This window comes from Talpa occidentalis, unplaced genomic scaffold (assembly GCF_014898055.3).
Source record: "Talpa occidentalis isolate TD23 unplaced genomic scaffold, MPIMG_talOcc4v2.1 talOcc4.5, whole genome shotgun sequence".
Classification (NCBI taxonomy): domain Eukaryota; kingdom Metazoa; phylum Chordata; class Mammalia; order Eulipotyphla; family Talpidae; genus Talpa; species Talpa occidentalis.
In genome coordinates, this window is record NW_023604861.1 from 76,080,442 (window position 1) to 76,108,233 (window position 27,792).

Below are 27,792 nucleotides of genomic sequence, written 5' to 3' on the forward strand. Positions count from 1 at the left end.
GGTATTTACCCAAAGGACACAGAAACATCAATTCCAAAGAGCACCTGCACCCCTGTGTTTATAGCAGCACTATTTACAATAGCTAAGCTTTGGAAACAACCCAAATGCCCAAAAATAGATGACTGGATCAAGATGTGGTACATATACACCATGGAATATTACTCAGCATTCAAAAAAGATAAACACATGCAATTTGCAGCAACATGGATGGAGCTGGAAGGGATCATGTTCAGCAAAATAATCCAGAAAGAAAAAGAAAAATATTGGATGGTCTCACTCATAGCAGGAATCTAGAAAACCTAAATAAGGGACCAGAAAAAAAGAATAACTATAAGAAAGAAAAAACCAAAATCAACAAACAACTATAAGCCAGAGACACACTATGGGGGGGCGGGGAAAGGAGGGATTGTGGTCAAAATAAAGGGGGTGCAATTGTATGGGGAATATAAAAATAAAAAAAAATAAAGATGCACCTACTGAAGGTATTCAAAACTCTGAAGGTCCTAGGTATTTACCCAAAGGACACAGAAACATTAATTCCAAAGGGCACCTGCACCCCTGTGTTTATAGCAGCACTATTTACAATAGCTAAGCTATAGAAACAACCCAAATGCCCAAAAATAGATGACTGGATCAAGAAGATGTGGTACATATACGCAATGGAATATTACTCAGCAATCGAAAGAGATAAACTCATGCCATTTGCAGCAACATGGATGGCGCTAGAAGGGATCATGCTCAGCAAAATAATCCAGAAAGAAAAAGAAAAATATTGGATGATCTCACTCATAGCAGGAATTTAGAAAACCTAAATAAGGGACCAGGAAGAAGACTAATTATAATAAAGAAAAATCAAAATCAACAAGCAATTATAAACCAGAGACACACTATGGGGGAGAGGGGAGAAGAGGGATTGGGGTGAAAATGAGGGGGGTGAGAATTGTATGGGGAATATAACCAAGATGAAAATAAATACACTGTGCAAAAATGAAAAATGATGTAAGAATTATGTAAAATAAAATATTAAAAAAGAAAAAATAAATAGCATTTTATTAATAAAATATTCTTTTGTTAATCAATTTTCAAAATATTATATTAAAAATTTTAAATAGGTGACGCTCACATGTACCATACAATTTGAAAACAAAAATATCTTTTCCAATATTTTCTTTGAATAGAATTTTAAAGTATATAGGAAGAGTTGACTATTCTCACATCATACAGATGTACAGAGAAAACTATAATATTGGCAACTTTGATAGAACATTGTTTTAGCAAATTTTTTGAAACAAAATGAAATTGTAAAAATACATACTTAAAAAACACAAACCTTACTAAAAATAAAATTCTCAGACAATATCAAGTATATTCACATTATTGTACAACATATCTCCAGAACTTTATCTCACAAAACTGAAACTGTATACTCATTAACCAGCTCCTCCATTTCACCTGCCCCCAGCTCCAATAATCACCATTTTTACTTTATTTTTCTATAAATTTGACTACTTTAGATACTTCATATAACTGGTATCATACAGTATTTGCATTTTTGTAACTGGCTTATTCACTGGCACAATGTTCTCATGGTTCATCCATGTTGTAGCACATGACAAGTATTTCCTTCCTGTTTTAAGGTGGAATGATATTCTTCTGTGAGTATATACCACATTTTTTTTTTCAGCCATTTATCCATCCATGGAGGTTTGGGTTGCTTCCACCTCCTAGCTGTTGTGAACAATGCCACTATAAACATGGATGTGCCGATGTTTTTGATACCCTGATGACATTTCATTGGCTATACATCTATAAGTTGGATTACTGGATCATATGTAGGTTATTTTTAGATTCTTTTGAGGAACCACCATATTGTTTTCATTGTGACAGCACCATTTTACAATCCCACTAGCAGTGTACAAGGATTCCAATTTCTCCACATTCTTGTCAACTCTTGTTATTTTCTTTTTTTTTAAGTAGCTATCTTACTGGCTATGAGGCGCTATCTCATAATTTTGATTTGCATTTCCATATTTTCGGTGATGTTGAAGTAGATTTTGAAAATCTACAAGGATGGAATTAGAGACTAAAGTTTCTTGGGAGATACTAATAGGATTATTTTGAGTCCTTTATACTTATGAATATGTTTAAATTATACCTTTTTAAAAAAAGATTTTACTTTTACTTATGCATGTAAGAGCTGGGGTGTAGACCAGAGGTGCAGGGATGTGTGTGTGTGTGTGTGTGTGTGTGTGTGTGTGTGTGCGTATGTAAGAGAAAGAGAGAGAGAGAGAGGATTTGCCAGAGACAGTGGGGAGCAGAACAGGTGGATCTACTGAAAAACACTGCTGAGGGTCGCAGTGGGTGAGACAGGAGAGGTCTGCTGTACCATGTGGGTCAGCTCCCTGGCCGGGGATTGAACTTATGCTGCAGTGACTGCCAATAGCTTCATAGTGCTGTGACTTAATCCCTTGTGCCATTAGAGAGACCCTAAATTATACCATTTTGAATATACAATTTTCTGTGGTTACAATTAGGAGAAATGGCTGAAGGGAAGAATGGTTAGAAAAGATTAATAGTCTCTTCTATATTTGTTTTTTTGTTTTTTTTTTTTAAATAGAGGCATGTTTTATTTATTTATTTGTTTGTTTGTTTGTTTTGCTTATACAAGCACTGGGTACAGTCAGAAGCACGGGAGGGCGAGAGAATTCACCAGAGCCAGAGCGGGGAGCAGAGCAGGCAGAAGGACCGAAGTACACTGCTGAGGGGAGCAGCGAGTGGCAGGAGAGGTCTGCGCGCCATGTGGGACCCTCCTCCGGTGGCCGGGGAGCAGCCGGGGAGCAGCCGGGGATCGAACCGGCGCCGCAGAGGCCGCAGGCAGCTTCTCAACCCAGCGCTCAACCGCTGCGCCACCGGGGAGGCCCCCTTCTATGTTTGTTAATGTTTAAGTTAGGCAGTCTTAAACCATAGTTATGATATTATGTTTTAATTTTTAAAATACAGCATTATATTAACTGAATTCCAGGGAAGGTAGTAGGCATGACTAATACTTTTATCTACTAAACAAAGAATAAAGTCTTAAACTATGAAAAGGCTGAATTTTGTTGGAGCTGGAACAGAGGATCAGGTAGGGAAAGTTTATAGTCTTAGTAATAGATTACTTTAAAATCATATTCTTGTGTTCTGTTGGTAGACTGAGTAAGAATTTGGGCTGAAAGATTCTGAATTTGATAACTTTAGGTGCTTGCCAGAAAGCAAATTATGAAGAATTTTGTTTTGCTAGAACAAAAGTTTTAAACTGGTAGTCCAGGTACCAACAGATGTTTAACCTGCAATATTTGAAAAATTATTTTGAATTATTAACAATTAAAAATTGAGAAATTTAAGAATCTAGAGTTAGGCCTTTTTTTTTTTTTTTTTCAAAAATCAGATTTGTCAATATCTGGCTTCCATTTCCTAAGAGTTGCAGTCATTTGAACCAGAATGATTATGGCACACTACAGTTTATCCCAGTCCTTATGAAACCCCATTACAGCTACAACACCAAAGCTGAGAATGTTCTCCTATTTATCATTTGACTTATACCCTCATTGGCATTGAAGTTTGGTTTAGGACAAGGTCATCAAACTACAGCCCTTAGAGCAAATATGACCTCAACCTGGTTTTGTATGGTCCAAGATAGAAGAATGGTTTTTACAGTGAATGACTGAAAAAATTCAAAGCAGCATAATGGTATGAGGCATGTGAAAATTTGTGAAATTCAAATTTCAGTGTCCACATAAAATTTCAATGGAACACAGCCATGCATTTTTGTTTAAATATCAACCATGACTGTTTTGTACTGCCATGTTCGAGTTGTGTAGCGAGAGATCATATGTCTTGCTAAGCCTAAAAGATTACTATTGGACCTTTACAAAACAGTTTGCTAAACTCTGCTCTAGAACAAAAGGGGAAAGCTATCTCCATCTCTTTTTTAGTCCTTTTATTTTTCTGTTCTCTTGCACTATTTTGTTCACTCTCATATCTTAACACATACTCCCTCAGACCCAGGATAGAATTGCCTTATCAAATTCCATTTAATAGAAAGGACAAAAACCATAAAAAATCTAGGAGACCAGGGTCTGATCTGTGGAACTTGGATAAATCTCTTAATCTTGGAAAAATCATCTTGGACACATTATTTAATCTCTCTGAGCATTTATTTCCTCATTTGTTCAATTAAAGTGTTAAATTCAGTCATCTCTGAAATATTTTCTCATTTTAAGAAAAGTGGTCTACTCCCCATGAGGCAGACAAAAAAGGAAGAAAGGAAGAGGTACGGTGGGTGAATAAAAATGTAAAGGACAAAGACTAAAGAATGATTGGGAGACTCCTGATTGATTAGGAGGAAGGACAGAGTAATAATTACTACATTTAATGAGTTGGGTCCTTTACACATATTATCTAATTCTCATGACTGTGTAAGGTAGGTATCACTACCTCATTTTCAGGTACAGAAACTAGGTGTCATAGAGGTTAATTGGACTGCTCTAAACAAAATCTATTAAGTGGCAAAAGAATTGAGGTTCATACCTGGAATGTCTGGCTCCAAAGCCAGTGCTATTCCATTACAACAAACCACCTGAGTCAAAAAAGGGAAAGTGAGCAAAGAGAACTTATTGCTGTTACACATTTGTCTTCTAAAACAAATGACACTACTTCCCTGGTGATGTTATACATTATTCTTTAAATCTACCTATTCTTTTGTTGGCTTTGTGCCTTCAAAGAGATATCCTTTCCAATCTAAAATCTCCAAAGGATTTTCAGGGTAAAACACATTTCAAGATGTGCAATCACATGGAAGAATGAAAATCTTTTATAATATTGTTTGTTAAACTGACAGCTCTACTTAACAGAAGCCATTAAAATATTTACAAAGTAGCAGCTGCTCTTGTAAAAAAATACAGCTTCTTGGAGGCATAAAAATAAACAAGTTGATAAGTACAAGATAAGCCATTTGACGGCTTCTCTGTGTACACTGCACAGCATATAGAAAATTTTGATATTTACAGAGCAATTATAATATAAAGCCTTCTAAGTTAAAAGGACACATACCCTGTAAGAACTTTGTACAAGAATTTTTCGTACTGATCTTTAAACAGTTTAGGAAGCCCCCAAACATTCTTTAAAGTTTTGGTGTGGCTTTTTAAAATAATGTTTGTTATTAGAAGGTAGTAATTTATACATAGCTATATATATAAAAATACCTATTGTCTCAATACAGTTCAAAATTGCACTATGATTTTAGCCAGTGATATAATGAAAATTATTGTAATTCAAGGTAATAGATCACAAGCGAATAATGTCAACAAAAATGTTGAAAAGTAACTGAACATTTGCATTTTTATGCCATAATCTACTATTTTGACATGATAGATATAAGCTGAGTGATTTAGTCTTTTTTATTTTATTTTTTTGATTTAGTCTTTTTTAAAAAAACAAACTTTTGAAATGCGGTCCTTGAAAATCTGCATTATTGGTAAATTTTTAGTTTTCAAAAAAAGGGCAATGATACACAGTTTTTACAATTCAAGATTATTTATGAAGAGGGAAAAATAAGGTGACATTTGGGAAAATCTTGACAATTAACATGGAATAATGACACTGGTGATGCTCCTGTGATAAGAACTTGCTAATTTTATTTAATGACTTCTGCTTAATGGTAAGAGCTCTAGACTGGAAGGAAAAATTTCTTGGTAGTGGTTTCTAAATCTGTGATGTGTTGATAGCTTGCTCAAACCACCACGAATTATTTAATTATTAAATACTCATATGTTATGAAATTATCCCAGATCTTTAGGAATATTTTTCCTACCTTCAATTTCCTTTTCTTGTCCCTCCAACTATGTTTTCCATTCTATTCTTAAGGAAAATAATATTTTTTTTAGGCCTAGAAAATGGCCAGAAACTGAGGTGATAATGGGGGGAAGTGTAGCATGCTCAGTAGTGTCATCAGCTTATCAAAAGTAGGAAAGAGCCGGAAAGATAAAAGGATAAAAGAGGTGAGCACAGGCCACTTATCTTTTAGGGCTAATGTTATGAGGTCCTCCTACTTGTCGGTCTCTGCTACTTAAAAGTGTTGATGTGTGGGCCTCCCCGTGGCGCAGCGGTTGAGCGCTGGGTTGCGAAGCTGCCCACAGCCTCTGCAGCACCGGTTCGATCCCCGGCTGCTCCCCGGCCACCAGAGGAGGGTCCCGCATGGCCCCCAGACCTCTCCTGCCGCCCGCTGCTCCCCTCAGCGGTGTACTTCGGTCCTTCTGCCTGTTCTGCTCCCGGCTCTGGCTCTGGTGAATTCTCTCACCCTCCCACGCTTCTGACTGTACCCAGTGCATGTATAAATAAATAAATAAATAAATAAATAAATAAATAAATCTTAAAAAAAAAAAGTGTTGATGTGATAACTGTGAAAGTCATATACTCCCCCCCTCCCAAGAAGTACAGCATATATTTTGTTGAATAGCTCTGCTTTCTTCAGAAAAATATGTAAGCATAAACAGGAAAAACAGGCATATAATTAATGATAATGTTATCATAGTAATTTATGAAATTAAAGTTTGCCTTTTTTTTTCTATAAAATGTATTTTTATTAGTGTTTACATAACCCAAGACTACTAGATCAAAACCAGATGTGGGAGGGTATTCATTTTTTTTTTAATTTAAATTTTATTTTTATATTCCCCATACAATTACAACCCCTTTATTTTGACCCCAATCCCTCCTTTCCCTGCCCCCCACCCCCCATAGAGTGTCTCTGGTTCATAGTTGTTTGTTGATTTGGATATTTTCTTTCTTATAGTTATTCTTTTTCCTGGTCCCTTATTTAAGTTTTCTAGATTCCTGCTATGAGTGAGACCATCCGGTATTTTTCTTTTTCTTTCTGGCTTATTTCGCTGAGCATGATCCCTTCTAGCTCCATCCATGTTGCTGCAAATTGCATGTGTTTATCTTTTTTGAATGCTGAGTAATATTGGTTTTTTTCTTGTCATCCTTAGAGACCTTTGCTATAAGTTGATGTGCCTAAATGGAAATAAATAATAGTAATTCTTTCCTTGGAGAGATGAGTCAAGGTTAGGGTATATTATAAGAATTTCAATTCTTGTTATCATAACTGTGTGTTAATATATTGAGCTTTCGTGTACATATGTTATCAGTACATCATAGGGAAAGCATTTACCTGAAATAGTCTACTCCAGAGCAGACTGGTAGAAAAAGAAGTCTAAACAAACAAAATCAAATTTCATTTTTCTCAGGTGAGACAATGTGGTAAATATTTCAAATCACTAAATTTGTTCATTGTATTTCAATGATAATCATTTGGTTTTCTACAGTTGAAATTTAGTTGTGAGATACTAGTTATTCTATTTTTATCCATTCCCTCAAAAATGCATGGTAATTTTAGAGTTAATATTCTACGGCTTAGAAATATGTAAACTTGAAATCTTATTAAACCATATACTGTGAATTCAAGGATTTTTCATTTCATTTTAATTTTTTAAAATTTTATTATTTTGCCACTAGTTTACATAACAAAAGTTTGCCTTTTTGTTGTTGACTTTTATGAGCTCTTTATTTTGGAAATTAACCCCTTGTCAAATGTATGATATGCAAATATCTTCTCCCAGTTCATATGTTGCCTTTTATTGTGTGCTGGTTTCACTTTTTAAAAAATATAGTCTTTATTTTTAAGATTTATTTATGCATAGAAGAACTGGGGTGTAGGCCAGAGGTGTGGGGGTGAAAGGATTCACCAGAGACAGAGTGGAGAGCAGAATAGGCGGATCGGCTGAAATACACTGCTGAGCAGAGCAGTGGGTGAGACAGGACAGGTCTGCTGTGCCATGTGGGTAGCTCCCTGGCCAGGGATCAGACTCGCAGCAGTGGCTGCTGACAGCTTGATAGCACTTAGACTTAACCCATTGAGCCACCAGGGAGGACCTGGTTTCTTTTTAGATTGACATAGTTCAAAGATTTTTTTCACTCTTAATATTTAAAAGAAACTTATTTTTATTTAGAGAATTTTCATTGATTCTCTGAAATTTTATGAACTCATAAGTGGGAAGAAAACTTTTTTTAAAATGGAAGTATCATTGGTTTATATCCTTATTTCATTTAGCTTAATCCCTTCCAGCTCCATGTAGGTTGGTGGAAATGGCATGAATTTTATCTTTCTTGATCACTGAGTAGTATTCCATCTTTTTGATTTGCTCATCTGTTATTGGGCACTTAGGTTATTTCCATAGCTTCGCTATTGTAAATGGTGCTGAAGTAAACATGGGAATGCAAGTTTCCTTTCAAATTAGTGTTTTTGTATTCTTCAGATAGGTAACTAGAAGTGGAATTGTTAGGCCATATGGCAAATCCATTTTTAATCCTTTGTGAAACCTCCATTTTGCTTTCCATATGGCCTGGACTGGTCTACATTCCTACCAATGGAGTGCAAGTGTCTCCTTTTCTCCACACCCTTGAAACACCTGTTTCTGGTCTTCCCTCCACACCCCGTTTCTGGTCTTTTGAACTCTTTGTACATCTTGGATATCAGTCCCTTGTCAGATGTATGGTGTGCAAATATTTCTTCCCATTCAGTAGTGTGTATCTTTGTTTTAATAACAGTTTCTTTCACTGTACATAGGTTTTCAGTTTGATATAGTTCCCAATTGCTTATATTCTTTTTGTGTTTTCTTTACTGCTAGGGATGAATCTGCAAAGACATCACTGAAGTTTATGTCATGACATGTTTTGCTTATATTTTCTTCTATGTATTTTACAGTTTCAGGTCTTACTTCCAAGTCTTTTATTCATTGAGAGTTGACATTTGTGTATGGGGGAATATAATGGTGGTCTCTCTTTTGCATGTGGCTATCTAGTTTTACCAATACCATTTATTGGTGAGTTTCCATGTTACAGCATATATTCTTGGCGCTTTTGTCATAGATTAACTGTCCATGTATGTGTGGGTTTTTGTTCCATACCGTGCTGTTTTTATTATCATGGCCTTATAGTAGAGTTTGAAGCCTGGAAATGTTCTTCCTCTCTTTTGTCAGGTTAGCTTTGGCTAGTAGTGTCTTTCATGGTTCCATGTAAATTTCAATACTATTTGCTCTTTCTTTGAATAATGTCATTGAAATTTTATTGGGATTGCATTGAAGAACTTTTTTTTTTAACTGCTGGAAGAGGATTCAGACTGTAAATGAGACTTTTACTGAATTTTTGAAAGTAAAATAGTCCTCGGACAGTGCAATAATTATTGACCTTTATCTGAGTTTTATTATAGCCCATGCTGTGTGATCTTGAGCAGTTCACTTAACTTCTTAGATTGTTGATGATGGTATTTAGAACTTTATATTGTTGATTGTATATTATCGATAGTAAAGCAATATTTTTTAAAGGGGAATTGGGCAAAATTGTAAAATTTTTATACTTCTTTTTTGGCCTAGAAATTCTCTGTCTTAAAATTTATCCTGTATAAATACTAGCATATAATGTGCATAGAGGTATTTACAGTGGTATTTATGTCAGCATTATTAAACACATACACATTTTATTATGGCAATTTCAACATGTGTGAAACTCGGGAGAACAATATAATGAACCCCTTGTAAGTTGCCCATCATCAGCTTCAAAAATTACCAGTTTATTAGCTGGGACTACATCAAATTAAAGAGCTTCTGCACAGCAAAACAGACAATAACAAAAACAAAGAGAGACCCCACCAACTGGAGAACATTTTTGCACACAACACTAATGATAAAGGACTGATCGCAAAAATCTGCAAAGAGCTGATGAGACTCAACAACAACAAAGAAAATAATCCAGTCAAAAAATGGGCAGAAGAGCTAAAAAGAAACTTCTCTGAAGAGGAAATGCAAATGGCCAACAGGCATATGAAAAAATGTTCAACATCACTTGTCATCAGGGAAATGCAAATCAAAACTACCATGAGATACCATCTTACACCAGTGAGAATGGCACATATTAAAAAAACTAGCAACAACAAATGTTGGCGAGGATGTGGAGAAAAAGGAACTCTCCTGCACTGTTGGTGGGAGTGCAAACTGGTCCAACCACTATGGAGAGCTGTGTGGAGATTTCTGGACCTACTAAACATAGAGCTTCCATATGATCCAGCAATTCCACTGCTAGGTATTTACCCAAAGGACTGCTAGGTATTTACCCAAAGGACACAGAAACATCAATTCCAAAGAGCACCCGCACCCCTATGTTTATAGCAGCACTATTTACAATAGCTAAGCTGTGGAAACAACCCAAATGCCCAAAAATAGATGACTGGATCAAGAAGATGTGGTACATATACACCATGGAATATTACTCAGCAATCAAAAAAGATAAACACATGCAATTTGCAGCAACATGGATGGAGCTAGAAGGGATCATGCTCAGCGAAATAAGCCAGAAAGAAAAAGAAAAATACCGGATGGTCTCACTCATAGCAGGAATCTAGAAAACTTAAATAAGGGACCAGGAAAATGAATAACTATAAGAAAGTGAAAATCAAAATCAACAAACAACTATGAACCAGAGACACTCTATGGGGGGGGGGGGGCGGGGAGGGGAGGGATTCGGGTCAAAATAAGGGGGTTGCAATTGTATGGGGAATATAAGAATAAAATTTATTAAAAAAATTACCAGTTTATGATTAACCTTATTTCCTCTATATTCACTAACACTTCCCTACCCTGTCCACTGTACTATTTTGAAGCAAATCCCACATAGATAATTTTATTTCAAATATAATGTATCTCTTATAAGAATTTGCCCCTTTTAAACATAACACGGTACCATCCTAATACCCCTCCAGAAATAAAATCATTAGATATTCTAGAAATAAAATCATCAGATATTCCAGAAATAAAATCATCAGATATTCAGTCAGTATGTCATTTCCCTGATTATCTGACCTTTCCCTCTCTCCCCCCATATATATAAAATGAAGTTTGTGTGTTTGAATTAAGATTCCGTATATTGAATTTGGTTAGTTTCTGAAGGACTCTTTTAATCTATAGATTGTTTAATCCCCCTTCTTACATAACTTATTTTTAAGAATTTTGTCTTACTATTTGCATTGTGCCAGAAAATTCTGATTCCCTTTAGTGGAAAAATAATGGACCATAATTGGAGTACTAGGAATGTCCTTTAAGTTGGGGAAGGTAGGATGAAGATCTTGTTTGGTTTTCAAATAAAAAAATATAAACATCATCATTCATTTGTATTGATATTGTCAATTCAAATTCAGGTGTGTGGTGATTTTTCCCCCATTAGTGTTACTATACTTTTATCTCCATTCATCTACATTGAAAAATCCCAGTTCTGAATATTAATATAACTGTTCATTGTTTGCTTTATCCTATACTACAGTGTGACTCTCAGAAAATCACTACCAACATAACTGCCACTGATATGATTACTATAAACACAAGATTTTTTTGACAGGTTCTTCTGGTCCTTAGGGTATACCCATTTGGGATGTACAGTTATAAATACTGTATTTTAAAATAACTGGGAATAATTTCTGTGTAGTTATGGCAGCAGTTGGATCCATAGCTGGCTTTGTTTCATTTTTAGGATGGCTTTTATTTTAAAGCAAATTTTGTTTTATAGTTATGTAAAATTATTTGGTTCCAAAGTCCAATCCATAAAATGGCATACTAAAAGAAGTTTTAAGTTCTATACTTCTTCCTTTCTCCCTAGTTCTTCTTTTCTCTACATTATAACTACTATAAAAATTAGTGATTTATCCTTTTATTAAAATTTAAACAAAATATATTTAGATAAATGGCAGCATACTGTTTGCTCACTTAGTTTTTTTTCTCCTGATCCTGTAAATCATGTACATGCATGCGTGTGTGTGTGTGTGTGTGTGTGCATGTTTATTAATTTTTCCCCCCTCTCCTTAATGGCTGTCAGCTAAGCCATCTTTGTATTCGTGTCATATTTTTCTGTTTACTTCTCCAGCTAAAGAAAGCCAAGTGTCTCTCACACTTTAAATCTTTCTAAACTCTCCTTCTACCACATATTTCTGACTCTAGACAGAAAAAGTTCTCCAGCTCATTTGAATAGCTTGGTAATCTCCTGGAGTTGTGAATATACTTGTTAGTCCCTTTTGTTTTGTGAAAGAATATTAAGAGGTTCTTGTAGTTTAGATATGGGCATCTTTGGAAGATCCATTTGCTTACACTCATTTTCGGCAAATTTTCTCACGTTTCCATCTTATATTGAACATCACGCATGTTTTCCTCTAGTACTTATATGGTTTACCTTTAAATTCCTCATCCTTCTGGAATTTATTATGGTGTGAGGAATGAATCCGAATTTATCACTGGAACATCTAATACATTCTTCAGTTCTAGAGATTCCATGTATTCAAAAACTGAAGTTCAACTTTTCTTCACTAATTTGAACTGTTTTTATCACATGTATTTCCATAGTTGTCTATTCTTTTCCATTGAGGTATCGACATTAAACTTTTAATTACAGTCTTTTTAGTGTGTTTAGATGTCTGTATGGCCAGCTCCTTCTCATTGTTATTTTATAGGATTTTCCTGGCTTTTTTTTACTATTTATCTTTCCAAATGAATTTTATAATTAACATGTTGACCTCAGGGGGAAATCATCTGGTGGTATTTTATAGGCATAGTGTTAATAACTGATTTTGTCAAATGCCTTTCTGTCTCTTTGGGGATGATCATATGGTTTTATTCCTTAACTCTGTGAATATGACTTCGTTTTTGCAAATTTTTTTTAATTGAATTTTTTTCTTACATCATTGGAGTTCCAATGTTCTCCCACCACCTTACCACCTGTGACCCACCACCATATTCCTTTGTGTGCTTGCTGGTTTTGACTTTTTTTTAACCTTTCGCTTTGTTTCTCTCTATTACACATATAAGTGAGATCATGAATATGAGGACTTAGTGGAGTTCTTAAAATAACTGTGTTTCTTCTACTTTTTTTTTTTAAGATTTATGTATTTATTTATACAAGCACTGGGTACACTCAGAAGCACAGGAGGGTGAGAGAATTCACCAGAGCCAGAGCAGAGAGCAGAACAGGCAGACTGACGAAGTACACTGCTGAGGGGAGCAGCGAGCGACAGGAGAGGTCTGTACACCATGTGGGACCCTCGCCGGCAGCTGGGGATCGAACGGGCGCTGCAGAGGCTGCAGGCAGTTTTGCAACCCAGCGCTCAACCGCTGTGCCACCGGGGAGGCCCAAAATAACTGTTCTTACAAATGAAAATAAACCACATCTGATTATGATACATTATTTCTTAATTTTGTTATTGGATTCTATTTAGTAATACTCATTTAATGATTGTTAGTTCATTAGTGAGAATGATCTCAGTAGTTCATTTGATAGGTTTATGATCAATGTTTTACTACCCTGATAACATGAATTTTGAAGTTTCCCTCTTTAATGCTCTGGAAAAATTCAAGAACTTTTGTAATGATCTGATTTTTAGAAAGAATTTTCCTATTAAAATACCTAGGCCATGAATTTCACTGTGGAGGCAGGGGTACTTGCCGCAATTCTAGTAACTTCCAGTTACTGCTATTTATATTGATGCTAGTCTGGCAAATTACAGTTTTCTTATCAATTATTCTTTCCATTAAATCCTTCAAATTTATTTGTATAGAATTGTGTAAAAGTCTCTTATGCTACTTTAAGTTCCCTGTTTTGATCATTACTCACTTTCTGTCCTGTCTAATCTCATGTATTTTGTGTTTTTTCCTGTCTTCTTGATTAGGTTAGCTAATGATTTATGTTAATTATTTTTCAAATGAACAAATTTTGCTTTCCATTATTCTATTTTCTGTTATTTTTGTCTTCTATCTCAGAATTTAAATTATAGAAATTCTAGCATTAATTTGTTCTTACTTTTCTTCCAGTCCTTCCCTCTGCTTACTTTTTGGAGGGGGTGGGGGACACAATAGACTTGCTTTGTTGTTTTGTAGCTTTTAAAGTTGTAGAGATTTTTAAATTTCATTTAAATTTTTAAATATTTATTTTCTTACATCTTTATTGTGTTTGGGTAGTATTTTATCTCTCTCTTCAGGTGTAGTTCCCATGGTTCGCCCACAGCCGTAGCACACATGATCCGGCACCACAGTCCATTGTGCTTTTCCCTCCCATTCTGATACCTCTTCCTCCCTCTCCCTTCCTGTTTGCCTCAGATCTGTGGTCAACTTGCAAATTTTGTCTTTTTTCCTGCCTTTGTTTTGTTTCTCTAGGTTCCACATATAAGTGAAACTATCTGGTATTTATCTTTCTCCTTCTGGCTCAATTCACTTAGAATAATCCTTTGCAGCTCCATCCATGTTACCTCAAATGGTGTGAGTTTATCTTTTTTGATTGCCGAGTAGTATTTCATTGTGTATATGTACCACATCTTCTTGATTCAGTCATCTGTTTTGGGGGCACTTAGGTTGTTTCCATAGCTTGGCTATTTTAAAGAGTGCTGCAATAAACATAGGTTTATTGCTGGTTTCCTTTCAAATTAGTGTTTTTGTGTCCTTTGGGTAGATTCCTAGGAGTGGAATCATTGAGTCATGTAGTAGACCCATTTTTAGTATTTTGAGGAAACTTACAGCTGTCCATGGTAGCTGTACCAATCTGCATTCCCACCAGCTTTGTAGTATAGTTTTAAGTCTGGGAGTGTAATGCTTCCCTTTTTAGTCAGAACTTTGGCTATTTGGGGGGGGGGCTTGTGATTACATATGAATTCCAGCAATATTTGTTCCATTTCTTTGAAGAATGTTATTCAGATTTTTATTGGAATTGTATTGAGTCTGTAAATTGCTTTGGGTAGGATGTCCATGCCCAAAAATAGATGACTGGATCAAGAAGATGTGGTACATATACACCATGGAATATTACTCAGCAATCAAAAAAGATAAACACATGCAATTTGCAGCAACATGGATGGATCTGGAAGGGATCATGCTCAGCGAAATAAGCCAGAAAGAAAAAGAAAAATACCGGATGGTCTCACTCATAGCAGGAATCTAGAAAACTTAAATAAGGGACCAGAAAAAAGAATAACTATAAGAAAGAAAATATCCAAATCAACAAACAACTATGAACCAGAGACACTCTATGGGGGTGGGGGGCGGGGAAAGGAGGGATTGGGGTCAAAATAAGGGGGTTGTAATTGTATGGGGAATATAAAAATAAAATTTATATAAAAAATAAAGATGATGATTCTTCTAACACATGAGCAGGGAATCTTTCCATTTCTTTATGTCTTCTGTTTCCTTTAACAGTGTTTTATAAATTTCTTGTTATAGGTCTTTCACCTCCTTTGTTAGGTTTAATTCCAGGTATTTAATTTTTTTGATGCACTTGTAGATGGGATGGTTCTTTAGGTCTCTTTCTCTTCAGACTGATTGTTGTGTATTGATTTTGTAATCCATTACTTTACTGAACTGGTTTATTGTTTTAATTGTTTTTTCCATGGATTTTTAAGGGTTCTCTCTACATATTATCATATCATCTGCAAATAATGATAATTTAGCTGCTTCTTTCCTTTTTTGTCTTTTTCTTGCCTAATTGCTCTAGGTAGGACTTCCAGTATTATATTGAAAAGCAGTGGTGAGAATGGACATCCTTGTCTTGTTACAGATCTTGATGGAAAAGCTTTCAGTTTTCACACTGAGAATGATGTTTACTCTGCGTTTCCATGTATGGCTTTTATTATGTTAAGATATGTTCCCTTTACCCCAAGTTTTACAAGAACCTTCTTCATAAATGGACATCAAACTTTACCAAATGCATTTGGTATCTATATGATCATATGGTTTTTACTTTTTTGTTTATGTAGTGAATTGTGTTAATTGATTTTTGGATGTTGAACCACCCTATGTTCCTGGGATAAATCCCACTTGGTCATGGTATATAATCCTTTTGATGCATTGTTGGATTTAGTTTGCTAAGGTTTTATTGAGGATTTTAGCATCTGTTTCCTTAGGGACATTGGTCTGTAGTTTTCTTTTTGTGCGTTGTTTTTGTTTGGTTTGTGCATTAGTGTGATATTAGCCTCATAAAATATATTTGGTAGTATTTCTTCTTCCTCAATTTTTGAAAGAGTTTTAGCAGGATAGGAGTTAGTTGATCTTTGAATGTTCGGTAGAAATTGGTCATGAAACCATCTGGACCCAGGCTTTTGTTTTGAGGGAGGGTTTTGATTATTGTTTCAGTTTCCTTGATTTTAATTTATTTAAGTTTTCTATTTCTTCTGTGTTCAGCCTTAGGTTATTGTGTAATTTTAAGAATTTGTCCATCTCTCCAAACCGTCCTTTCCCCGCCCCTGCCATAGTGTGTCTCTGTTTTATAATTGCTTGTTGAGTTTGATTTTTTCTTTCTTATAGTTATTCTTTTTTCTGGTCCCTTATTTAGGCTTTCTAGATTCCTGCTATGAGTGATACCATCCAGTATTTTTCTTTTTCTTTCTGGCTTATTTCGCTGAGCATGATCCCTTCCAGCTCCATTCATGTTGCTTCAAATTGCATGAGTTTATCTTTTTTGATTGCTGAGTAATATTCCATTGTGTATATGTACCACATCTTCTTGATCCAGTCATCTATTTTTGGGCATTTGGGCTGTTTCCAAAGCTTATCTATTGTAAATAGTGCTGCTATAAACATAGGGGTGCAGGTGCCCTTTGGAATTAATGTTTCTGTGTCCTTTGGGTAAATACCTAGGAGGGGTGCACTGGTGCATTGGTGATAGAAACTCTATGGGGACTGAGGGGGGGGGAACCAAATATTGTTTAAAAATGAAAAGTGATGTAAAAAATAAAAATAATAAAAATAAAAATAAAGAATTTGTCCATCTCATCTAGATTGTTGAGATTGCTTGCATATAACTATTTGTAGTCATCTCTAATTATCTTCTAGATTTCTGCTGTCTGTTGTAGTTTCTTCTCTTTCACTTATGTTCATATTTATCTGAGTTTTTTTCTCCTTTTCCTTGTGAACCTGGCAAGAAGCTTGTCTATTTTATTTTTCAAAAAAAAAAAAAAAACAACAAACCAGCTTTTGGTTTCATTGATCTTTTGGGCTATCTTTATGTCTATTTCATTTATTCTGCTTTAATTTTTATTATTTCCTTTCTTATACTGACCTTTGGGTTGTCTGTTCTTTTTTCAGTTCCTTGAGACGGGAGAGATAAGTTGTTCCTTTGGGTTCTTTCCTATTTTTTTGATGAAGCCTTTATTTCTGTATAATTTCCTCTTTATACTGCTTTTGCTGTGTCCTATATTTTCTGAAGTTTGTGCCCTCATTATCAGTCATCTCCAGGTATTTAAAAATTTTTTTCTTTGATTTTTCATTAATCCAGTAGTCCTTCAGTAGTGCGGTGTTCAGTCTCCAGTTCATTCTCAGTAATGGGGGAATCTATTTGATGCCTTATGCTCAGAGAAGATACTTGCTGTGATTTCAACCTTCATATACTTGTTGATGTTTATTTTGTGATCCAGTATGATCCATGTGCACTTGAGAACAATGTGTATTCAGTTTTTTGGGAGTTCAGTGTCCTATAAATGTCTGTTAGGTCGATGTGGTCTAGATCTTTGTTTAGGGTTATTGTGTCCTTATTTATTTTCTGTTTCATTCATCTGTGTCTATTCTTGAGAATGGGGTTTTGAAGTCTCTTACCACATGTGTATTTTCTCCCATAAGTTTTTTCAAGGACAACAGTAATTGTCGAGTGTATTTTCGTGCTACCTCATTTGGTGAATATATATTGATGAGTGTTATGAGCTCCTCGTGTATTGTCCCCTTGATCATTATATAGTGTCCATCCATGTCTCTTGTCGCCTTATTTTAGCTGGAACTCTATTATTTGATATGAATGGCCACCCTGCCTTCTTTTGGGTGCCATTTTGAACTCTTTACTTTTTTTTTAAAAAAAGATTTTTTATTTATATAATAGCTTGGGGTACAGGCCAGAAGCGTGGGAGGGTGAGAGAATTCACCAGAGACAGAGCAGGGAGCAGAACAGGCAGAATGACCGAAATACACTGTTGAGGGGAGCAGCGGACGAGACAGGAGAGGTCTGCCGCGCCATGTGGGAATCTCCCTGGCTGGCTGGGAATGGAACCCATGCTGCAGAGGCTGCGGACAGCTTCACAGCACTGTGCTCAACCCGCTGTGCCACCGGGGAGGCCCTGAACCCTTTACTTTTATTTATTTATTTATTTTATTATTTTTTTTTAAAGACTTTTTTTTTTTTATAGAGGCATGTTTTATTTGTTTGTTTGTTTGTTTATACATGCACTGGGTACAGTCAGAAGCGCGGGAGGGTGAGAGAATTCACCAGAGCGGGGAGCAGAGCAGGCAGAAGGACCGAAGTACACTGCTGAGGGGAGCAGCGGGTGGCAGGAGAGGTCTGCGCGCCACGTGGGACCCTCCTCTGGTGGCCGGGGAGCAGCCGGGGATCGAACCGGTGCCGCAGAGGCCACGGGCAGCTTCGCAACCCAGCGCTCAACCGCTGCGCCACCGGGGAGGCCCCGAGAACCCTTTACTTTTAATGTTTATCTCTGGAACTGGAGACAGAAGTTTGGGTTCTGTTTTGTAATCCAACCTGCGGCTTTGTGTCTTTTCTTGGTTGGTTTATATCCTAAGACTCCTTCTAATTTACTTGGTGTGGGGGTTAGTTGTAGCGAATTCCAAAGATTTTGTTTGTCTTAGAAGGTCCTTATTTTCCTCTTGTAGGAAGGAGAGATTTGCAGGATAGTATTCTTGGATGGCATTTTTTGTCTTGGAGTTTTTTGAATATGTCATTCCATTTCTTTCTGCCCATAATGTTTCTTTAGAGAAGTCTATTGTTAGCCTAATTGGTTTTCCTTTATATTGGTTTGTTGAAAAGGTCATGATGCATTTTTGCTTGAAAAACATAGGAAAAAAGTTATGACTTTTCTGACAACCCAAAGGTTGTCTGTTTCTTTCCCCTTGTCAGCTTCATTATTTTTTCTTTGTCTTGGACTTTTCGAAGCTTTACTATTATGTGTCTTGCTGTAGATTTCCTTTCATTAAAATAGTCTGGTGTCCTTTGAGTTTCCTGTATGTCTATTTTCATTTCCTTCTTCAAATTTGGGAAGTTTTCTTCAATTATTTCCCTGAATAGCTTTTCAGTTTCCTTCTCTCTCTCTCTCTCTCTCTCTCACTACCCTCCCTTCTTTTAGCCCCCTCCCCCCAATTCCTTTGACTTTAATATTTCCTTTACTCCTGGTGTTAGGTAATTCTCAAAGTGTTTCTTCATTCTTTTTCCTTGGTCTCTCTCTCTCAGTTCTTTTTATATTTGTGTCTTTGAGATTACTAATTTGTTTTTCCATATTGTTTATTCTATTTCCCTGGCCTTTCCCAGAATTTTTACCTCCTTCATTGATCTTTTTACATCCTGCAATTTATTTTCTTATTTAAAGTTTCAACCTTGATCTTCTGTTTGTTAATTATATTTCTCATAGCATTCTTTATCTTTTCTGCTGCTTTTTTGTTTTTTGCTGATCTATTTTTCTGAGTTTTGTTTGTGCTGTTTGAGTTCTTTGACTTTCTTAATTGTGAAGAATTTGAATTCTTCATCTGATAAGAAGAAAAATTCTTCCATGTAATTGCTGTTGAGTTTTATAGATTGATTTTCTTTCTGTGATGTAGTATTTCCTAGAGGGCTTGATTGACCATTTGCAATTTTCTTTCTCCCCATTGTCTCCTTTGGACTTTGTTCCTGGGTGGGTAGTACAGGCAGGTGTCTGTACTGCTAAGATTGGTGGGACCTCCTGTGGCTCACCCCTAGGTTTGGGTCATCCAGGTGACTGAGAGGGTGGGCAGGATTTCCAGGTCTCCTCTGAATTTCATTTTAATGTAAATTTCAAATGCGATAAAATTTCCTCTGATAATGCAAAGATTTCAATATATTATCATTGTTTTTTTTTATTTTTTTTTAAGATTTATTTGTTTATTTATACAAGCACTGGGTACAGTCAGAAGCGCGGGAGGGTGAGAGAATTCACCAGAGCCAGAGCGGGGAGCAGAGCAGGCAGAAGGACCGAAGCACACTGCTGAGGGGAGCAGCGGGCGGCAGGAGAGGTCTGCGCACCATGCGGGACCCGCCTCCGGTGGCCGGGGAGCAGCCGGGGATCAAACCGGCGCAGCAGAGGCTGCGGGCAGCTTCGCAACCCAGCGCTCAACCACTGCGCCACCGAGGGGGCCCTATCATTGTTTTCATTTTTAAGAAATTCTGCTATTGGGCCTCCCCGGTGGCGCAGTGGTTGAGCGCTGGGTTGTGAAGCTGCCCGCAGCCTCTGCAGCGCCGGTTCGATCCCCGGTCGCCGAGAGGGTACCACATGGTGCGCAGACCTCTCCTGCCGCCCGCTGCTCCCCTCAGCAGTGTACTTCGTCAATCTGCCTGTTCTGCTCTCTGCTCTGTCTCTGGTGAATTCTCTCACCCTCCTGCGCTTCTTACTGTACCCAGTGCTTGTATAAATAAATAAATAAATCTTTAAAAAAATGAAAAAATAAAGCTCTTTCTCTTAAAAAAAAAAAAGAAATTCTGCTATTTAACTTGATATAAGAATTATCCAACACTATGTGTTTTTAAGTGTCCAAGTAATAGACCTTATCTTACTACTCATTTCTCATTTCATTGCTTTTAAAATACACTTTTCTGTATTATTACTATTCATTTAAATTTATTCATTTACTGAAGTTTTCATTGCAGCCTAAGATACGGCTAGTTTCCTGAATGTTTCCCATGAGCACCAAAAAAAATATATTCTCCATAATTAGAGCTTACACTTTATTATAGATTTAAAGTATCTAGCTCACTCATTATATTGTTTAGGTCTTTCGTATCTTTTCTAATTTTTTGTCCATTTGATCTTTCTTAAATTGAGAGAGGTTTCCATTGACAGTGTTGTTCTCTTTATTTCACCTTGCATCTCTTGTGATTTCTGCTTAATGAAAATTGCTGCTTTGTTATTTGGAATTTCCATAACTGTTACATCGTCACTGTGAATTATATCTTTACCATTATGAAATGTGCTTAATTTCATTTGGGCTAAAGTCTACCTTATCAGGTATCTAGAATGTCACTTATCATTTCTTTTGTGCTTGTCCACATCTTTGTTCTTTGATGTTAAACCTCTTGGAGTCAGTCTTTCTTCCCCTGTCCCTCACTGAGAAAGAAAAGGAGGGAAGGAGGGAAGAAAGGAGGGAGAGTGGTGGGGAGAGAAGGAAGGATATATCATGCATGCCATGGGGTGTTGCACTTTGCTTTGTTAGCTAATCTGAAATTTTTCTTTTTATGATTAAGTTCAACTTATTTACATTTACTAGCATCTTTGTGTTTGGCGTATTGTTTCATTGTGTACACAGTCTATGTTCTCTGCCTCATTTAATCTCTATATACAAACTTGTAATACTTGGGAAGGTTTGTATGTATTCCAGTAGTTATATCCGTGTGTTTATATAATACCCTTGGCACCTATATGTATATATATATTTTTTTTATATAGAGGCATGTTTTCTTTCTTTCTTTCTTTATTTGTTTGTTTGTTTATACATGCACTGGGTACAGTCAGAAGCGCAGGAGGGTGAGAGAATTCACCAGAGCCAGAGCAGGGAGCAGAGCAGGCAGAAGGACCGAAGTACACTGCTGAGGGGAGCAGCGGGCGGCAGGAGAGGTCTGCGCGCCATGTGGGACCCTCCTCTGGTGGCCGGGGAGCAGCCGGGGATCGAACCGGCGCCGCAGAGGCCACGGGCAGCTTCACAACCCAGCGCTCAACCACTGCGCCGCTCAACCACTGCGCCACCGGGAAGTCCCGGCACCTATATTTTTTTAGGGGAGCCTTGTCCATTATTGCAAGCAATACTGGAATTTGCTATTAGTCCATTTTCACCTTTATCCTTCTTCTGTAGCGTCAGATTTGAAGTAACATTCCTTGTGCTTCCAGACAGGGCTTAAAAGACTTATTCTTTTCTTGTAGTCTTCTCATTCTCCCATTTTTAAAAAATTGAACATTTTTTAATGATGTACCATTATTTTATATTCTTGTTAATTTTCTGAGTATTGGATAGTTCCCCTCAGATGTGGTCAGCGAAGCTCTCCCGTCACCGAAGCACCCATCATCTTTCACCATTGTCCATTGTGCTCTCCCCTCCCCTCCAGTTCACCCCTTTACCCTCTTCCCCTCCTTTCTTGGATGCCTCAGATCTGTGATCAGCTTTCAAGGGCTTGTTTTAAAACTTGTCTTTGTTTGACCCTTGTTTGGTTTCTCTATATTCTACATGTAAGTGACACTGTCTCGTATTTATCTTTCTCCTGGCTCACTTCATTTCCAATAATCCCCTTCAGTTCCATCCACATTGCAGCCAATGACACGAGTTTATTTTATTTAGTTGCTGAGGACTATTCCATTGTGTATATGTACCACATTTTCTTGACCCGCTCATCTGTTTTTGGGCATTTAGGCCGTTTCCATAGGTAGGCTATTTTAAAGAGTGCAGGTTTCCATTCAAATTTTTTTTTCCTCCCCATTGTTTTGATAGTTCTTTTTGTTGTCATTGCCTTACAACCATCATTAAGGTTTTTTTTTTATGGTGGTTAAAAAAAAGTGACTTAAAATTTGCCATCTTAACTGTTTTTAAGTATGCAGCTCAGTAGTATTTACATTGTTGTGCAACAGATCTCTAGAACTTTTTCGTGCAGGTAAGCTGAAACTCTATACCTATAAAACGCTATACCCTCCTGCCCCACCCCAACCTTCTGCAACCATCTTTCTATTTTTGTTTCTACACTTTTGACTATATTCAATACTTCATCTGAGTTGAAGTAGACAGGATTTGTCCTTTTGTGGCTGGCTTCATTAGGTAGACATATTTATAATGGTTACCATTAATCTTATGTAGATGTCTTTAGTCATTTTAGTTGTCTAAATCTTTTCTCTAGAGGATTTCCCATAAAGATTGATTTGACTGAATATAAAAACTTTGGCTCACATTTTCTTTTCTTGAGTACCTTAAATCTACTACCATACTATGTTCTGGCATAAAGTATTACTATCAAAAAGTGATCATAATCTAATTTTATTTCCTTTATTAGCATTTAATTGTTCTATCTGAATGCAAAAATGTTTTTTTTCTTTAAAGTCCAAGAGTTTCATTTAAGACTATGTCTCCACAAGAAAAAGGAACTCTCCTGCACTACTGGGGGGAGTGCAAACTGGTCCAACCACTATGGAGAACTATGTGGAGATTCTAAACATAGAACTTCCATATGATCCAGCAATTCCACTCCTAGGTATTTACCCAAAGGACACAGAAACATCAATTCCAAAGAGCACCTGCACCCCTATGTTTATAGCAGCACTGTTTACAATAGCTAAGCTTTGGAAACAACCCAAATGCCCAAAAATAGATGACTGGATCAAGAAGATGTGGTACATATACACCATGGAATATTACTCAGCATTCAAAAAAGATAAACACATGCAATTTGCAGCAACATGGATGGAGCTAGAAGGGATCATGCTCAGCGAAATAAGCCAGAAAGAAAAAGAAAAATACCGGATGGTCTCACTCATAGCAGGAATCTAGAAAACTTAAATAAGGGACCAGGAAAAAGAATAACTATAAGAAAGAAAATATCAAAATCAACAAACAATCTATGAACCAGAGACACTCTATGACGGGGTGGGGGGCGGGGAAAGGAGAGATTGGGGTCAAAATAAGGGGGTTGTAATTGTGTGGGGAATATAAAAATAAAATTTAAATAAAAAGAAAAAAAAGACTATTTCTCCACAAACATGGAAATGTTTCACATTGCTTATCATTAATAAAATGCAAATAAAAACCGCAATGAGATTTCACCTCACACAGGCTATTATCAAAAATCAAGAAATGATAGCCACGCCCTAGCAATCCTAGTCAGGAATCATCTGGGTTCCATTCATTTTAAAATGATTTTTAACATCTATTTCTAATTACTTTATTAGTTCTTTCATCTCTAAAAAATTTGTTTCTCTAATTGGCTCCTTTATGAGTTTCTCTAATACTGTTTATATTGTTTTTTTTTTATAACTCCTATCATATTATTTTATTTAAGCTTATTTTAGAGTATTATGGTCAATTTTCAGGCATGTCTTTTTGGAGTACCTTCAGTACTGGCTGGGAAATTATCCTGATCCTTAGTCTCTATTTTAAAAAGTTATTTTGTATGAGATTTTCATCATAATATTTCACTGTTATTAATTTTTATGAGAAATTGGTTATTTTGTCTTTTAAAGAGGGCAGAATTGATAACTTGATAGTTTTTTTTTTATCTTCTCTAGAGCATCTGAGTCTATGGTTTATCAAATAACCTAAAATATGGTCTCCTCTTGTCTTAGTCCATTCAGGCTATTAGAACAAAATACCACAGAGACTGGTAGGTTATGAAAATAAAATTTACAGTTCTGGATTCTGAAAGCCCCAAATCAGGATACAAACATGGTTATAATCTAATGAAGGCTCTCTTCTGGTTTATAGACTATCCTCTCATGGTGGGGGTAAGGGATCTCACTGGAGTCTCTTTTATGATATTCTAATCTCATGTGTGAGGGCTACACCCTCATAAACTAGTCACTTTCCCAAGCTCCCACTTTCTGATATCATTAACTTAGGTATTAAGATTTTAATGTAGAACTTGGATGGGACACAAACATTTCGACTAGCATCTCTAGTCCTCCATTTTAATTTTTCCATGGCCTTATTGTGCCTGTTATGCTCAAGATGGGCCCTACTCCCAGCCCTACTCCCAACTGTTTCTCCTCAGTTTGGAGATTCATAAGGAAAGAGTATTTTCATTTGTTATTTATAGGACCAAAATCTAGACTTTCTCAGCATCTCCATACCTCCACACATGGTTCCCCTGTATCCACAAAATAGAGCCTACATTGTCCCCTCCAGTTTCATCTGCTGATTTGAGTATAACCCTGCAAAAATTTCCAGTTAGTACTTGAGTTACCTATCAGCATAGGGGCCGTAGGAAATCCTCTTACCATCCCTCTGCCTCTCCCATGAAGTGTGTGTGCATCCACAGTCTACATTTATACTGAAAAATCGAGACAAGTCAGTGTTCGCTCTTAGGCTTCACAGATTTCTGCCCTCCTTGAACTTCTCATAGCACACCTGTGTTGCTGTTTCACAGATGGACATTCTCAGTCAGCTCCTCATCTGGCACTGTTTCTAAAAAGATCGTGCTAGGCTGTTGTGACTCAGTGCTTAGAATCAGAGGTGAGAGCCCCTTGGCACTCACCCTCTCAGTAGAAGGCTTCCAGCACTTTCAACCCCTTGCAGGGTCAGGGGAAAAAAAACAGTAAGAGCAGTGTAATTCAAAGGTTGGCCCACAAGGCTGCCCCTGTCCCACCCCATTCACAGGGATGGGCAAGGCACCAGACTCATCATGAAGTTTTTTCACTGTGCCTGACTACCATCGTACTCTGTAGGGTCTTCCCTCCTGAATAATTCTACCAGGCCTTCTCCATGGGCTGTGGTTTCACTGGCTAGTAAGGTAGGGACAGTGGGAATTCTGTTCATCCGTGTTTGCATGCCACTAATTAGATAAGGCATTTGGCTACCTTAAGATAGTCATAGTCAGCATTTAGCTTTGTCTCACTAAATTTCTTCACTCTAATATTCAGAGGAATAGGCGTGAATCACATTTGTTAATACCCACCACAAGACTTCATGAGTCCATCAAGTTTTTAGTGCATCTTGTAGCTATTGATTATTTCCCCCTACAAACTTATACTTTGGGGTTCATAAATAGGTTGTTACTAAATTACTAAATTTTACTGTAGGTGTTGTCTATGAATTGTCCATGAATGCTCATTATCCTACTTGCTTTTTCTGGTCCTATGATGGGTTTCAAGGAGATTCTTGAGTTCAGATGCTACCTGATGCCATCTTTTCAGAATTCTCTACCAGCACTGACTTTCATAAAAACAGGGCATAACCCAAACATCCAACAATAGGATACTGGTTAAGAAAATTGTATTATATCTATATAATTGAATAATGTAACTGTTAGAAAAGAGAAGGGGTCAATCTATATAAAAATAATACAGTTTTCCAAAATGTTAAAAAATTTAAAAGGTAATTTGTAAAATAGTAATGTATGAACATATTTTATTAAAAATATGAAAATTGGGATGAAAGCTATAAAAATATTTAAGATACCTTTTCTGCATAAAGAAGCATACATTTAAAAAAAAAAAGAAGCATACATTTAAAATACACTGAAGGGACCTCCCTGGTGGTGCAAGAGGTTAAGATGCAACCCATGAAGCTATCCACAGATGCTGCAGCATGAGTTCGATCCCCGACCAGGGAGCAACCCACATGGTGCAACAGACCTCTCCAGACTCGCCCGCTGCTCCCCTCAGCAGTGTATTTCAGTAGGTCTGTCTATTCTGTTCCCCACTCTGGCTCTGGTGAATCCTCTCACCCCCCCTGACACTTCTGGCCTGTACCCCAGTTCTTGTATGCATAAATAAATAAATCTTAAAAAAAATACACTCAAGGTTATACTTAATTGTAAATGTAATAGATATGCTAATATATGTGTAATATATATGTTACCATGTAATGGTAACATTATTTTCCTTTCAAGAGGAAATTGGGCGACTACCAAGCCACTTGAGATAAGCTTATCACTGTGAACTATACATTTTGAATTCTGAACCATGTATGTATTTGTATTCATTTTTCAAGAAATAAATGAACTTTAAGATTCAAAGAATTACATACCATACAGGTAAACTCATCTAAAATAAGTAACTTAGGAAATGGCCAAATTTAATCTTTGTCTAAAATTCGTTAGCATTAAAAAAGAAATAAATGAAACCAAAGATTTTATACTTTCCATATTAAAAACCTACCTTCTCAGGATTACTAGAATAATGTGGTCTAAAGACAGTGAACTGATTCATCAAGAAGAAATATTTTCTTTTCTTTTTTTTTTCTTTTTTTTTTTAATAATAAATGTTATTTTTATATTCCCCATACAGTTGCAACCCCCACTTTCTGATCCCAATCCCTCCCCTCCCGCCCCCCACCCCCCAAAAGTGTCTCTGTTTCATAGTTTTTTGTTGATTCTGATTTTCACTTAAGAAGAAATATTTTAAATGGTATTACTTCCACTGAATTATTTTGACAAGTCATTGATAAGCTTTTAAAAATCTAATACTCTAAATAAAAATTTTTAAAAATGTCAGTGATGTTTTCACCTTTTTAAAAATGTGAGGTAACATTGGTTCACAACATTGTATGTGATTCAGAGGCATAGGATCACAACTCCTCAGATGTATTTCCTCACACTACACCCCTCACCATGGCATCCAGCAGCCTCCATCATAGTCTGTTACGCTTCCCTCCCCACTCTGCTTTCCCCCTTCCTCTTCTTGTAGTGTCTAGTCCTTAGTAAGTTTTTAGGGTTTGTTATTGGTTTGGTTTTATATGAACCTTTGTTTTTTTTCTCTGTATTACACATACAAGCAACATCAATATATGTCACTGGTATTTGTCTTTCTCCTTCTGACTTCTTTTGCTTAGCATTATCCCCTTCAATTTATCCATATTGTTGCAAGCGGCTGAATAGTAATAGCTGAATAGTATTCCATTGTACATATATACCACATTTTCTAATCTACTCCTCTGTCCTTGGTTGTTTCCATAACTTGGCTACTGTAAATAATGCTGCAATGAA

General features: G+C 36.5%; 1 protein-coding gene across 7 annotated transcripts in view; it reads right to left on the reverse strand.

The window, feature by feature from the left end:
* The window catches only part of WDPCP (WD repeat containing planar cell polarity effector), a 301,344-nt gene that overhangs the window by 31,574 nt on the left and 241,978 nt on the right, over window positions 1-27,792 (reverse strand). The window lies entirely within an intron of this gene.